Source organism: Macaca fascicularis, chromosome 12 (genome assembly GCF_037993035.2).
Source record: "Macaca fascicularis isolate 582-1 chromosome 12, T2T-MFA8v1.1".
Classification (NCBI taxonomy): domain Eukaryota; kingdom Metazoa; phylum Chordata; class Mammalia; order Primates; family Cercopithecidae; genus Macaca; species Macaca fascicularis.
Genome location: NC_088386.1, coordinates 11,497,087 through 11,507,646, shown reverse-complemented (window position 1 = coordinate 11,507,646; position 10,560 = coordinate 11,497,087). Strand labels below are relative to the sequence as shown.

The 10,560-nt window shown below is 50.7% G+C and overlaps 1 protein-coding gene across 1 annotated transcript in view; it reads left to right on the top strand.

The window, feature by feature from the left end:
* The first annotated feature begins 593 nt into the window (after nt 1-593).
* The window catches only part of RALB (RAS like proto-oncogene B), a 52,924-nt gene continuing 42,957 nt past the window's right edge, over nt 594-10,560 (top strand). The window contains exon 1 of the mRNA XM_005572925.4: nt 594-657. The gene's annotated coding sequence lies outside the window, so the exon portion shown is untranslated. The remainder of the gene's footprint in view (nt 658-10,560) is intronic.

Below are 10,560 nucleotides of genomic sequence, written 5' to 3'. Positions count from 1 at the left end.
GCTTATTGAACACCAGGGTCGCTGTCTCCAAGTCCCAGGTGTATTGCGGGTGGCCAGTACCTGCCTCCGCCTTGGATGCCCCTCCCCCACCGCAGTAATCTAATTGCCCAGGATGTGGGGCAGGGGCAGAGCGACAAGGGTCGGGGAGATGACCCTCTCCACCTTCCCACTGCAAGGCCTTCTGCCGCAGTCTCACTGTGTCCTCCTCCATGCATTCTGAGAGGTAAGTGAGACTGGGAGTGTGGGCCCAGGTGACCTACGACTGTTTGCGGGGCATGGGGCAGTCAGGAGGGGCGTGGCCTCCACTCCATGCCTCTGAAATGTGCTGGCCTTGATCTGGAAATTGCTCATTTTTCTTACCACTGAGCTTGGCAGCCATTGGGGAATTTCTGGAGGGAGGGGGATCCTGGAAGGAAACCACCACCGTGGGACCTGTTGTTCCCCCAGAAGCCCAAACACAAAGAGAGGATGCAGTGGAGGTGGTGCTGCAGAGGGGGCTGTTTTTCCCTTAAGAACAAGCCGCCTCATGTCGGAAAAAGGAAGGCCGTTATCCTTTCATCTCGTTTTTTCCCTCCAACCCCGGGTCTGTGTGTGGGATTTCAGCAGCGGGAGAGCGGGTGGCAGGAGGAGGTCTCTGCACGAAACAGCAGCAGTCAGGTGGGTGCCCTCCCTCCATGTGGATTTCCCTTCGAAGCCCCACAGTGACCTTGTGACTTGCCTGTTGTTATCCTCATTTGCCAAGTGAAGCTCAGAGAGGTAAACAGACTTGCCTGGGGTCACACAGCATGTACTCATGGAGCTGCTATTTTTCCCCTATTTTGTTTTTTGTGTTTTTTTTTTTTTTTAATGAGACAGGGTCTCCTTCTGTCACCCAGGCTGGAGTGCAATGGCATGATCTTGGTGCACTGCAACCTCCACCTCCCAGATTCAAGTGGTCCTCCCACCTCAGTCTCCTGAGTAGCTGGGACTACAGGTGCATGCCACCACATCTGGCTTTTTTTTTTTTTTTTTTTTGTATTTTGTAGAGACAGGGTTTCACCATGTTGCTCAGGCTGGCTGGTCTCCAACTCCTGGGCTCAAGGATCCCCCTGCCTTGGCCTCCCAAATTGCTGGGATCACAGGTGTGAGCCACTGTACCTGGCAGGAGCTGCTATTTGAATCCAGGTCTCTGTGGCACCAAAGTCATGTTGAAGCGTCCCCTTGGATGGGAAGAATGGCAGGCCTACACAGACCTACTATCCCCAGTCTTGTTCTAGATCATTCCAGGCCTTCCCTCTATCAGAGCTTACTGTTTCCATGACCTCCTGGGTGTCTTCCCTGTCATGCCTTCTCCTGCATGTGCTGCTGAGTCAGTGTGAGGTTGGCTTCTGGGCACCTGGGTGAGTGTGTGGGGACTTCGGGAGACGGCATCTGGTGGGATTTCAGGCTGCCACCCACTCAGCCTTTGGGTGGACAGAGAGAGCTAGGTTTGGGGGGGCAGGAGGCCTATTGCTAGGAACTGGGAACAGGAGCAAAGTCGGTGCCTACAGCTGGAAAGGAGGCAGCAGTCACAAGGACCCCAGATCCACTGTCACGGGGTGTGCGTTTGTCCTTAGTCCTGTGGGAGCTGATGGGCAGGTTAACTTGGATGCACCAGCAGAAAGCCACAAGGCTGAGACTGCCCGGTGGTGAGAATCATGCAACATGTGTCTGGCCTCCTGCCTCCCACTCCCCCAGAAGGGCTCATCCTTGAGCCTGCGCAGGGGAGAACAGGAGTAGCCCTGGCTGTAAATAATCCCCAAGAGCCACAAGGCCCAAGGTCCCCTGCAGGAAGAGAAATAGCCTGTTTGCCTCCTAAGAGCCAGAAGACCAGGGGAGAAAGCTCAGGAGAGAATCGAGTTCACAGGGTGAACATCCATGGAGTGCCTGCTACGAGCGGGGCTCGAAGGTGTGTGGATCCAAAGAGGAAGGAAGCAGCCCCCTCACACCCTTAGGATGGCTGCTATTAAAAGAGCAGAGAGGGCCAGGCATGGTGGCTCATGCTTGTAACCCCAGCACTTTGGGAGGCCAAGGTGGGTGGATCACCTGAGGTCAGGAGTTTGAGACCAGCCTGGCCAACATAGCAAAACCCCGCTGCTACTAAAAATATAAAAATTAGCTGGGCTTGGTGGTATGCACCTGTAATGCCAGCTACTTGGGAGTCTGAGGCAGGGGAATCACTTGAACCCAGGAGGCGGAGGTTGCAGTGAGCTGAGATCATGCCATTGTACTCTGGCCTGGGCAACAAGAGCGAAACTCCATCTGAAAAAAAAAAAAAAAAAAAAAAAGGGCAGAGAAGAGCAACTGTTGGAGGACATGGAGAAATTGGAACCTTTGTGCATTGCGGGTGGGAATGTGTAATGGTGCAGTTGCTATGGAAAACAGTATGATGGTTCCTCAAAAAATGAAGCAGAATTAACATAAGATCTGGCAGTTCCACTTCTGAGTGTGTACCCGACCGAATTGAAAGCAGGGTCTCAGAGATATTTGCAAACCCACATTCACAGCGACATTCTCACGATAGGCCAGAGGTGGAAGCGACCCGTGTCCATGGGCAGGTGAGTGGATAAACAGAGTACGACATACGCGATGGAATGATTCCTCAGCTTCAACAAGGAAGGAAGGACAGGCCATGACATAAGTGAACCTTGAGGACATTATGCTAAGTGGAATAAGCCAGTCATGAAAGGACAAATACTGTATGATTCCACTGTTACCCGGTACCTGGAGTAGTTAAATTCACAGAGACAGAAAGTCAATTGGTGGTTGCCAGGGGCACAGGAGGGAAGGGGATTGAGTGTTTAATGGGTGTAGAGTTTAGAGTTCTAGGGATGGATGGTGATGATGGCTGCATGACACTGGGAATTTTCTTCATACCACTGAACTATACACTTAACAGCTAAGATGGTGACTTTTATGTCATATATATTTTACCACAATTAAAAATAATTTTAGGCCGGGCGCGGTGGCTCACACCTGTAATCCCAGCACTTTGGGATGCTGAGGTGGGCGGATCACAAGGTCAGGAGATCGAGACCATCCTGGCTAACATGGTGAAACCCTGTCTCTACTAAAAATACAAAAACAAAATTAGCCGAGTGTGGTGGCGGGCACCTGTTGTCCCTGCTACTTAGGAGGCTGAGGTGAGAGAATGGTGTGCATGCAGGAGACAGAGCTTGCAGTGAGCCAAGATCACACCACTGCACTCCAGCCTGGGCAACAGAGCAAGACTCTGTCTCAAATAATAATAATAATAATTTTAAAATTAAAACAAAACAAAAATAAAGTGTCCTGGTGTAGTGGCTCATGCCTGTAATCCCAGCACTTTGGGAGGCCGAGGTGGGAGGATCACTTGAGGCCATGAGTTTGAGACTAGCCTGGGCAACACAGCAAGACCCCATCTGTTTTTTTAAAAAGTAAATAAAACAATAAAGAAAATGGACATGGACTAACTGGCTCTCAGGGGCCAAATTGGCATGGAGCCCTTGGCATTGTATTATGTAATCTTCCCATCAACCTCTGTGAGAGAGCTCCCTTCGTTCTGATGCAGAAACCGAGGCTCAGAGGCATGACTTTTTTCGCTCAAGGCTTTCACTGGTCTTTATGTCTTAGGTGAGCACTGATTCAGTGCATTGTGCTGGGTTATAACATTGGCACTCCATCTGCCAGGGCTTCTAATTTCAGCTGGGAGCCCTCATGCACTCAAAACAACAGAAGAGGAAAGGGCCATGTAATTGGTTGTGAAGATGTGTGGACAGATCAGGGAGGCCTGAGTCATCAAGAAGGCTTCTAAGAGGAGGAAGTGGGAGAAGTCCAGAGGCTATGGCTGGGCCACCACTCTTGCCCCAGCCGTTACCAGGACTCTGCTGGGTAGAAACAGGCTGTGTGGGAATCCTCAGGAGAAGGACACACGCCTCTGGAGCGATAGGGAGGAGCAGGACCTGAGGAGCACCTCCTTCCATCCTCCTGGTGCAGGAGAGCTGCCACACACTGCCTCATTGGAGTCCCCAGCTGTCCTCACTGGGGGACTTCTCGTACCTGGGAAGGGAGTCCCTCTGTCTGAGAGCTGTTTCTTGGGCCTGCCACTCTGGCCTCCCCTCTCAGCAGCTGGGGGATTTGACGCTGTTGGTGGGTGTGGGCCCCTGAGATTTGCCCACCTGGAGATTCCTGGGCCTGGGTAGGGTTGTCAGATTTTGCAAATAAAAATACAACATGCCCAGTTAAATTTGAATTTCAGATATAATTTCAGATTTCATTCTTCATATAAGTATGGCCCCTGTATTGCATTGGTCTTTCATTTGGCAACTCTGGTCTTAGGGTTGTGTCCACTAGAGAAGGGGTAGTGGATGATGCTCTGGATGTTCCAGGACCTGCTGACCTTAGACAGGAACAGGGCCTGCCACAGACATTGGTTGTATTAGTCTGTTCTCACAGTGCTATAAAGAACTACCCGAGACTGGGTAATTTATGAAGAAAAGAGGTTTAATTGACTCGCAGTTCCACAGGCTGTACAGGAACTATGGCTGGGGAGGCCTCGGAAAACTTACAATCATGGCAGGAGGTGAAGGGGAAGCAGGCACATCTTCACATGGCAACAGGAGAGAGAGAGAAAAGGGGGAAGAGCCACACACTTGCAAACAACCAGATCTTGTGAGAACTCACTATCATGAGAACAGCAAGGGGGAAATCCGCGCCCATGATTTAATCACCTCCTACCAGATTCCAACCCCAAATTGGAGATTGCAATTCCACGTGAGATTTGGGTGGGGACACAGAGCCAAATCATATCACTGGACATCCCCAATGGAAAACGGGGAATCGCCCTTTGATCCCCAACCCAGAGATGTGCATTTTAATGGCTTGGTAGTCTTACCTCCTGGTGGAGCTAGGGTCTGGGGACTTCTCAGCTATGTCCTTTTACCCCCCACACCACCCCACATTCCTCGAACCTCTGACCCTTTGGCCTTGCCCTGTTCTCTGGAGCGGATTCAGGAAAGGAATGGGGCTGTCTATAACCAAAGCCACAATTTAAAAAATGCTGCTCATAAAAATTCACCAGGGTAGGGTTTGGCATTTGTGGGTGGGACAGGGTGACAGAGGCTGCCTGGGGCTTTGCTGAGGGGCCAGTCCCAGTCCTGGGGTGGCCCATGGCGCTGCCCCTCCTGAGGGCTGGAGGAGGAAGGGGGATGGGCTTGGGAGACAGAGGGGCATTCACTTTCCCTTTGAAGTGCACCCCACCGCCCATCCTAGAATCAGCCTCCAGCAGTAAGCGGTGACTAAAGGGCCCTGAGGCTTCTGTAACCTCTTGACTCTCTGAGACCCGGGGTTTCCTCTGTGAAGTGAGGATTGCTGTGAGGGGCCAGGAGAGCACAGCTGAACGTCTAACAGTGCCAAGCCTGCCACCAACATCCTTTCCTTCCTCCTCCCCCTTCCTAACTCAGGTCTTCATGTCCTCTTTGTCTGTCTGTCCAGCCGTCCAGAGCTGGCTGGCTGCTAGCATCGTGTGCATCTGCAGATCAGGGGCCGAGGACCTGGATCCACCTGGGTGCGGTCAGCATGTAGGATGGGTGGGCTGCAGGTGTGGCTGTGGTTCTCCAGGGTGCTCTGACGTTTCAAGGGCAGCAGAGGTCACGGGGAGTCTGAAAGGAGAGCCTGTGGCTGAGTGCAGTCCCCGCTGCGTCTGTTGTTGAGGCGGCATCCAGGGAAGCCTTGTGATGCTATCAAGAGGACAGCTTAGCTAGGGAGGGAGGGAGGGGGCCAAGCAGGGTCCTGTCATGCTCTTGGATGAGGTTGGCTTCCTGGTAGGCTGCAAATCATATTTCACTTTGGAAAGAGCTCAGTGCAGAATCTAGACACTTGAATCTCATTTTCTCTCACAATGGAGTACTTTGCAGCTGTCATCCTGTGGCGGCTTTTATCTGGTTACCTGGAGGTCGGTACCAGATCTGCAGCGGTTGTTCCTGTGCAGGTTGTGGGAAGCACGGAGCATGCGTCTGCGGGAAGAGGGAACGGGGAGGACACGAGCGGGCATGCAGTGGGGATGAGCAATAGTGAGGAAGGCGTATGTCTCAGTTACAAGACAGATTTGACTTCATTTCTGGGAGATAACTCTGTGTAAACTATGACGGCAGAAAGATAAGCCCAGCTAATTAAATAATTTAAAATTGAAATTGAAATGCATGAGTTTTTTTCCTAATGTGTTTCCCAAGTAGACTTGCTCCTGTTGGAAGATGAAAGCTTCTTCTTTAGTGAATGACTTGGGCCTCTGACTTTCTAAGGGAGCAATTCCCAGGAACATCTGGTGAGTGCCTGCTGGTTGGCTGGGATGTAGGGACCGCCTTGAGAGATGGTGATGGGGAAAGAGAAGCCCTCAATACCACGCTTAGGGAAAAGTGGTTTTTAAAGTCCCTCGTAAGTCTGTTATAGTGGCAATGACTAAACTGAGAAACACAGTCAAGCTTTTGAATATGTTTGGGAATCAGTAAAGGGCAAGAGCTTTTTTTGGTAGCTGCCTGCAAAAGGCTGCAAGGAAAGGAAGGCTTGGGGCTACTGCTCAGGCTCTCCATGAGGGTTCACGCGACGCATTGTCCCACGCAACGCATTGTCCTTACCTGGTGCTTTGCGTGAGAACTCAGGAGTCTGAGCTTTTTTTGGACGAGGGGTAGATCCCTCCATCCTAGTGATGTGAATTAAAGGTCTGAGGTCCTCCCCTGGAGACCTCCCACGGCCTAGAACTTCAGGTTTTCATCAAGTGCCTAGGAAGGAGTAGGAATGGAGCTGTAACTAGCCATTTATTCCTGCATGTGAATCAACCTGTGCAACCTGTGGCTGAGAACAGGACCAGACAGCAGGAAGTGAGGCGAGAACATCTGGGCACTGAGGGGTGGCGAAACACAGATGGCAAAGCTGAGAAAGGACTGAGGGCGAGCTCCTCTTGCTGTGGCTGCTCGGAATAGCGTCTGTCCAGAACCATCAGCAGGTGAGAATGGCTGTTCCCCCGTCTGTAGATTGGCAGCCTTTTTTCTTTTCTAATTGATGCGGTCAACAAAGATCAAATGCCCACAGGGATGCCCACAGAAGCTTGCCGGTCCTCTTTCTAATAATACGATCTATGTATACACGCCTGCCAGCTCATGGAAGCAAGTCTCTACTGCTGGCTGATGTTCTGGGAAATTCAAACCCTCCCCCATTTCCTTCCTGGCTTTTGAGTACCCATGTCCCTGGTGTCGAAGCACCTCTGGGAATCTAAACTTCAAACCTTGCCTCTGGTTCCTCTGGGGTTTGGAGGGAGACTGTTCTGTTTAGTCTTCAGCTCTCTTGCTCCCTTCCTCCTGCAATCTCTCCAAATCTGTGATCTGAGAGCTGATTACCCTCTCTAGCCCTCTGGACCCCACTGTGCATGGACCCCCGGAACAGGGTCCTAACCTTGGTTCCACATCCACCCCTCACAGCCCAATCTCCCCACCACAGCCGGAGTAATTTTGTTTTCTTTTTTTCTGACAGCTTCTTGCTCTGTTGTCCAGGCTAGAGTGCAGTGGCACAATCTCAGCTCATTGCAACCTCTGCCTCCTGGGCTCAACCTCCACCTCCTGGACTCACTCAACCTCCTACCTCAGCCTCCCTGGTAGCTGGGACCACAGGTGTGCACCACTGTCTGCCTAATTTTTAAAATTTTTTATAGAAATGGGGTCTCACCATGTTGCCCAGGCTGGTCTTGAACTCCTGACCCCGAGATTTGCCCTCCTTGGCCTCTCAGAGTGCTGGGATTATAGGCATAATCCATGCCTGACCCAGAGTGATCTTTTTAAAACCAAAATCAAAGCATGTCAGCCTCCTGGCTTGAACCTCGTGTTAGTTCTTTTTTTTTTTTTTTTTTTGAGATGGAGTCTCGATCTGTCGCCCAGGCTGGAGTGCAGTGGCGTGATCTTGGCTCACTGCAACCTCTGCCTCCTGGGTTCAAGCAATTCTCTGTCTCAGCCTCGCGAGTAGCTGGGATTACAGGCATCCGCCACCATGCTTGCCTAATTTTTTTGTATTTTTAGTAGAGATGGGGTTTCACCATGTTGGCCAGGCTGGTCTCCGACTCCTGACCTCATGATCCACCTACCTCGGCCTCCCAAAGTGCTGTGATTACAGGCCTGAGCCACCTCGCCCATCTGTGTTAGTCCATTTTGTGTTGCTATAAAGAAATACCTGAGACTGGGTAATTGGTAAAAGAGGCTTAATTATTAATTAGCTCATGTTTCTGCAGGCTGTACAGGAGGCATAGCACTGGCATCTGCTCCTGGGGAGGCTTCAGGAAGCTGCCAGTCATGGTGGAAGGCATAGTGGGAGCAGGTGCATCACATACTGAGAACGGGGATAAGAACAGGTGGGGAGGTGCCACGCACTCTTAAACAACCAGACCTCATGTGAGCTCACAGCAAGAATTCACTCACTGCCAAGGGGCTAGCACTAAGCCATTCATGAGGGATCTGCCCCCGTGATCAAAACCCACCCCCACCAGGCCCCACCTCCAACAGTGGGGATTACATTTCAACATGAGATTTGGAGGGGACACATGTCCAAACCATATCAAACCTCTTCAACAGTTTCCACCGCACTAGGAGTAAATTTCAAACTTCTCCATATAAGCGAGAAGCCCCTGCATCATCTGGCTCTTGCCCTGTGTGACTCACTTTCCCCTGCTCACGGTTCCAGGCTTCCTGGCCATTCTCAGCAGTACCAAGCTTTCTTCTGCCTCAGAACTTTGCACAGGCTTATGCCTCTGCCCGAAATACTCTCCTGACCTTCCTCCCACCCCCAACTTTTGCCAAGATTGATTTTTCTCATCCTTGAGGTCCTAGCTTAAATGTCACCTCCCAAGAGAGATCTTTTTTGATCACCCAGTCTAAAATAATTTGTAATGACGTAATTTGTAATTATCAGGGTGCTTGTCTGTTTACTGGCCTCTTCTCAGTCCTTTTGTCTGAGTTGTTCACCTTGCATCAGTCAGAGCAGGCTAAGCTACGTGCAGTAACAAACAATTCCCACATCGTAGTGTCTTCAAACCGTTAAGGGCTTATTTCTCAGTCATTCTAAATGTCCATCACAGGTTGGCAGGGAGCCTGTGTGCTCATTGTAGAAACCCTGACTGATGGAGCAGTCACATTTTCTAACATTCTCAGTAGCCATACCAAGGACAAGAGAGCTCTGGAGGGTCTTATACTGGCAATTAACTTCTCCAGCCTATAAATGATTTATGTGTCATTTCTGCTCACAAGTGATCAGTTAGAGCTAGTCACATGGCTCCACCCAACTACAGGGTTAGGAAGTTCCCAGTGCTCAGAAGAGAGGAGTAGAAATGTTTGTCACACAGCACTAAAGACTCCCACAGTAGAAGGATGTATTCCTGCTGCTCAAGCCCCTGGCTCTGCTGGGAGTCAGAGTTCTGGCAGGAAAACTCAGCCGACAAGAGGTCCCCTGAGACCTGGAATGAGCCATCTTAGAGGCAGCCAAGGCTGGTGGCCTCTTGGTGCCCTTCTCCTGCTGGGACACGTTTCCCCTATTGGTGTCCTGTATGATACTGCCCCACCGAAAGGGTCCTGCCACTCCTGTCTGACTCTACCACACAGCTCAGGGTCTGGCATGTCCGGGATCTGAACAGATGATCCTGCTGGAGGAGTCCCAGTAGGACCCCTCTGAGTTCTAGGCAGGCAGAGAATGAATGCAGCATTTCTCAGAAAGCCCCGTGCATCCTGTTACCAATGCAAAGGAATGGCACTTCAGCACCCCAGGAAAGGTGGGGAAACCTCCTGCAGCTGCTGTGGGTCCTGGGGGCTGGGGGCAGGTGGAAACAGGAGAATCCTGGCCTGTGACCTGATTTCTGACCCTGTTCCCTCAACTACAGTACCCTTTTCACTTGGGTAGGCCGCTGCAGCTGCTCTCCTCTCTATACTTGCGTTTGACAAAGGATACCACCACAGCAGGCCCTTTCCACCAGGCTGCACGCGGTCACACTTGATACAGATGGGTTTTGGGAGATAAAGCTGTGCCAGGTTGGTGATCATGCACTTGGCTGTACATCGTGGCCTCTGGTGGCAATCACTGTGTAAGCTCACATTCGTGAGGCACTCACCAAGTTCCTACCACTGTACTGAGAGCTCTACGTGGACTTTCATGTACATCTTCATACCCATAGCGTGGAGGTGCTGCTATTGGGCAGTTGGTGAAACTAAAGCCCACAGAAGTAGTTTCCTAATTAAGTAACTGCTAGTCATAAGGTAGAGCCCTCCTTTAATCCTATGCTTCCAGACTCCAAACCTGTGCACTTAATTGTTACTCCATAAGAAAAGGTTTGGGTCTGATTCCTCTTCTAGGCTATAAATACTAGGGAGCTTCCTCTTTGAGAAGCCTCCTACCCCATCTCCTTACTATACCTAGCAAAGTGTCTGTCATACAATTAGCACTCAATAAAAGTTTTAAATGTGAATGAGAATGGTAAAAACAGAATACTTCAAATAGTAGGCTAACACTAGGATATTCTTCTGATTGCACTTTTTT